Source organism: Gracilinanus agilis, chromosome 1, assembly GCF_016433145.1.
Source record: "Gracilinanus agilis isolate LMUSP501 chromosome 1, AgileGrace, whole genome shotgun sequence".
Taxonomy (NCBI): domain Eukaryota; kingdom Metazoa; phylum Chordata; class Mammalia; order Didelphimorphia; family Didelphidae; genus Gracilinanus; species Gracilinanus agilis.
In genome coordinates this window covers 603,703,263-603,708,829 of record NC_058130.1, presented here as the reverse complement: position 1 = coordinate 603,708,829, position 5,567 = coordinate 603,703,263, and positions in this window count along the sequence as shown.

Genomic DNA, 5,567 nt, shown 5'->3' with positions numbered 1-5,567 from the left:
CAGTCTTATCGCAAATTTTTTCATGTTTGGGGATAACTCCAAAATTTAATACACCATATCATCCCCAAAGCTCCGGCCAAGTTGAAAGGATGAATAAAGAACTTAAAACTATGATTGGCAAATTGTGCATGGAGACTCATTTAAAATGGCCTGAAATTCTACCTCTGGCCCTATTTTATCTCAGAAGCAGACCCAGAGGTGATTTACATATTTCACCATTTGAGATACTATTTGGACCTATTCAGGCACAACCATTTACCCCTGCCTATACATCATTGTTAGGAGGGGATACAACCATTGCCACTTATATTAGACAATTACAAACAAAATTGAGAGAACTCTACAACTCTGGAGCTGCTGTTCAAGCAGGCCCCTTAGACTTCTCGCTTCATGATTTGAACCCAGGTGATAGTGTGTACATAAAGAATTTCAAACGTACCGAGTTGACTGAAACTGCTTATGATGGACCATTCCAGGTCCTATTAACTATACCAATAGCCATTAAAATTGGGAAAAGGGACTCATGGATTCATTGCAATCATGTGAAATGAGTACCCTCTATTGATAATGAATAATTCTCTGCACTAATTATAATTACCTATACCTATTGTATTTCATTATTGATTATATTTGGCTATTGTGATAAGAATGCTCTATTGCTGGATTTGCACTATTTTGTTGCACTTTATTTGATTGATCCTTGTACTTGAATGATACATATACTACCTCACAACAGAATATCTATATTAGTGAACTATATTGACCTGATGTGCCTTTCAAAAAATTTTGCGCCTTTTGTCATTCCTTTTGTATTTTCTTGAATGTATTATGGCTTTATATACCTCATTTGCACTCACATCACTTTATCTACCTCACTTACACTCACACTGTGGATCATGGCAAAAACGAGGAAATGAACCTTATTTTTGGAAATTACCCTCTATACTTTTGTGATTGTGAAACTACACATTTTTAATATTTTTGTTTTTTCTTCCTACATGTGCAATACAGTATTTGACTTTTTTCTTCTTTCCTCTTATTTTTTTTGCATTTGAAGCATGTCACCAGAATTAAATAGATTTTTGACTGTTTTTGTTTTTGCAATAAAAATAAGCTAAGATATTCATTTGTCTAGCATATAAATGCATACCTAAAAAGCTTTGGACTATGGAAACCTGCTACTAGTTATTTAATTATTATGAAACTTTTGCTCAATGAATATGTCTAGTCCAAGGAGAATCGGATCATAAAGGAGCACAGAAGTTGACCTGTGAAGTGCCAAATGAGCACAAAAAGGAAAAGAGACCAAACCAATCCTACAGGGATTGATGGCATTCTATGCAAAGAGCGCAAAGACTTCATCATGTGTGAGACTGGAGGTTGAGACGCTTAACATATGTTAAGATGTAGGACTTCCTTGTACCACACTCTATATCAGGTACTCAACATCCATTGTTCTTGTTCCATTATCTCTGAAAATGAAGAAAAGAATCGAACCAGGAAATGCTATTTCCCATTTGTTTTGAGATTTAGTCTCTTTCTATTTCTTTCAAGATGTGACAACAGTCCAGGTTGCTAAATTGGTTTAGTGAGTGATTGTTGTTGCAAAGCTTATGGGACATGGATTGCTACAAGAACCGGTTGTGATTTGTAAATTTTTTTCTTTTTCCTAAAATTTTTCTTTCTTTACATTTTTTAAATACCCTATATTTCCCTCAGAGGCTTTTTTCTTTTTTTATATTTTTGGACTCTTTGATGTTTTTGATAATTGATTCATATACCTTATGACTTGACCATGTATTCCTGTGTGATTCCTATGTGTATCCCTGTATCCTCTTCAGGGGGAACATATAGTTATTCTCCTCAGGGGGGGACTATGCTATTGCTGTGAATTTGGACTTCAATTTGACCCTAATTGAGAACAGAAGACTACCTCCCAGAGTCCAGAGGGTGCCATGAAGATGCCTACAGAGACCACACACTGCACCAGAAAATCCAGAGTGAACTTTGAGATATGGTGAATTTGAACTTTGGGGGGGTTGAATGTATTTAATTTGAATGGACACTCTTATGCCAAAAAGGGGACTGCCCCCAAATGGCTTTTTGTCAATGCACCTAACATTGGTTTTGTTCTTTCTCCCTTTTATTTCCCTTTTATCTCTGAATTATTGTAAATTTTAATTTGATTATGTTTTCATGATCCATTGGGGAGACTGGTCTCCCAAAGGATCAAGGGGGGTGGGGGAAATGTAAAGTTGGAAGATCTTGAACCTCTGAAACTACATTACCCAAATTTCCTTTTGGTATTACCCATAATTCCTTTTGTCTTATGTGATACAGAGAGGGGGCATAACTGTTTTTGCAGAATTTCTACTGTCAGTTAAGGTTTTAGAATCTTGGGAAAAAGTTTCAGTTGGACCTGGGAACTCGTGGAGGGAACCAGGGTCCAGTTGGGCTCCTTCTTGAGGTTGAAACCTAGCTTAGATTTGCAGTTTTTGAGATTTGTTAATTTAGATTAATCCTTTGAATTTCCTACCCTACCTTATTTCCTACCTTCATTTCCCCTACCTGAATGTCTGAGATGAGTGAATAGGAGAGTGGATCTGAGAGTTCAAATCTGTGATAGCTTAGTCTTACCCTTGAAACAAGTTATCTATCGAGTCTTTATATCCAACTTCCTAATCCCTTTTGATTTCAAAATCACCTTGAGAGCTGAGTAAAGGCAGGTCCTTTCTCAGTCTCACATTCCTGCTTCCCTTCCCCCACCTGAGGTTTCTCTAAGCGGCTGTTAGGGCTTCCTTGATCCTCTACCCTGTCAATCTATCCTATAAGACAAATAAACCCCTTTTGTGTTTAAAGAAGACCTTTTGGCTACTTCATTAGTTAATTAACAAGAGAGGGAGGAAGAGGAAGAGAAAAACATACTCTCTGGGTTTGAGGGAAGCTGAGGGTATCCATTTTGAAGAAAGTGTAACTTCGATACAAGTCCCTTCCTGTGAAACTGACTAAAGCCTGTAATCAATTTCAATTTGTCTTGGCTGACTCTAACTTGGCTGTATAGTGTCCTTTACTTGAAGGGATCAGTCTATTTCCCTTCAGTGTTTTGTCTTTAACCTAAGTCCCAGTCTGTATTTCCCTGCTGCTGTTTGCCTGCTTAGATTAGTTCATCCTCTCCCTTGAAACCCTTGTTACCTCAGTGTTATACTACCTGAACTCAGACATTCCCTTATTTCTCCTACCACCTCAACTACCATCCTTCATCATTGAACCTTCCTCATCCACTATATTGCCTTAACTTCCCTACTACCTAGTCTATTCCCTTGATTACCTCCAGCCTTGGGTCCCTTGCCTTGTCTTATTCCCTGATCCTACTAGTTATTACCCCTAGATTCAGCCTCATATTGTATCCTACCTAATCCCATATTACACTCTCTTAATCCCCATATTACATCTTCCCAAGTCCCCTATAACACTTATGTATTTGTGTGTGGGTTTCATGGTCAGTATTTAATTTGGGTTGGCTCTGCCTCTTGCTCTTGCTTGCATGTGGATGGTATGGTGAGCAGTGCTGGTGGGGCAAGCCTCTTTGGGGTGAGTGGGAAAGGTTCCCTGCATTCCTCTAGCTCTCTAATTTATATTGATAAATACTTATAAATATCATACTTTGGAGGCATTGAATATTAATTTTAAAATCTACAGTCCCAAACTCTATGTCATTACAATCAATTCCTACACTTTTGACAGCCTCTGATGGTAATAAAGAATCAGAGTAGATGACATCTTCTGTCTTAGGTAGTGGTTGTTCTTTCCTTTCTAAGACATGAATATTATTCCCCTTGAATTGCAGAAACTCAGATAATTCACTAGAGGCTTTTTTCTCTAGGTTGACACAACTGCTATTTAAACATGATGACTCAGTTTCTATTCCTCTCATCACACAAGATTGTGGTATGAATTCTTTAGCTTGTGAATCCACCCATGTATCTGTTTTTAATTGTAGACTCTCCTGTCTCTGGAGGATAGAACATTGTGTCAAAGTCTGAGTTCACTTTGCTTCCTTGTCAGAAGTTTGAGCAGATATTGTATTCTAACTGGCTAAAGCTTCTATGGGAGATTGCTCCAAACACTGGGTTACATTCAATATATTCTTGTTGTTACATTGTAATTCCCTGACATGATCTTTATCCAAGACTTCTGATGGATGCAAGCTTGGAATAAAGTTATGGAGCTTTGATGATGATTGAACCGTTAAGCTTGGCACTTGCAATGTCTTGTCTTTAACAAAGCAATTACCAACCATCCCTTTCAAGTCTTGTAACTCATACCCATACTTGCTAGTAATGGACATGAGCTTTGACTATCATTAACTTCATTGCTTGTTATCCCATAGACATCCCTTCTTTGCAAAATATCATTCAGTATCTCAATTTCTTCAGCAATCTTTATTCTACCAGTAAGATTATCTACAGTAATTTTATTATTGCCTGGGAATTTTGGACAAAGTCAGAGACACAGTTTCATTAGAGCAATACTTTGAATTGTGTGAACTGTTGTTGCTGTTGCTTCTATTATTTGAGTTCCATTTTGAGTTATAATATGTCCGTCTATTGTTAGCATTGTTGTTGTAATTGGGCTTGTTGAAATTAATCTGGTTCTTAAACCTACACACTCAAACAAATGACCAGCCTGACCACACAAAAAACATTTTCTGGTTGTGTTGTTGTTATTACTGGACTATCTAGGTTGACTCTGTACCCTCTGAGTTTGAAGAGCAAGATTTTTAATCTCTTCCACTTCTTTTTTGCTTCTTTGCTTCTTTTAATTGTCTCTTTAGTTCTCATTGCTTATTGCTGCTTTTAAATTTTTCTCCTAAGAGTCATGAACATAAGTAGCTGTTTGTCACAGGTTTTCCACAGGTAGATTCTCCCACCTTGTACAATGAAGACAAAAGTAAGTCTGTATAGGGACAGCACAACTCTATATAAACTGTCATCTAATATGTTGAATTGTGTCCTTTGCTTGCAAATCATGAAACCCAGGGGTTATCTCAGCTGGTTCCACCAGATGATCTAGATAAACACTTGGGTCTTCGTCTTCCCCCTGCTTCATCTTTTCAAGTTTACCCCAGGAATTTGGATGATGAGCTTGCAATCTCCTAGTCTATAATAAATCACCTCTACACCTAATCAAATAATTCATGTTGGCATGAGAATCTAATTCTAGATCCCTGAACTCTGTTGGCTATGATGTCAAATTCTGATTATTTCTTGTTTCTTCTATGAATTTTGTTTTTTCACTGGGAGAATAAAATTCTGTAAAAGTTTCAAAGTCCTCAAAAGATGGATTATAAAGCTTAAAAGTCCTCTTCATTTATTTTATATTTTTATGCAGATCTAGGTAGAACTTGGGAAACCTCAAAATTTCCAAGTCATTTCCAATAAAAGGTTTGCATCCTTTTACATGAACTATCTCAGAATCCTCCTGTAAAATCATGTGATTGCAAATCGGGAGTATGGACATAGTAGTTTCTGGACTTTTCTCTGCCTCTGTACTGTTCTCTTCTTTTA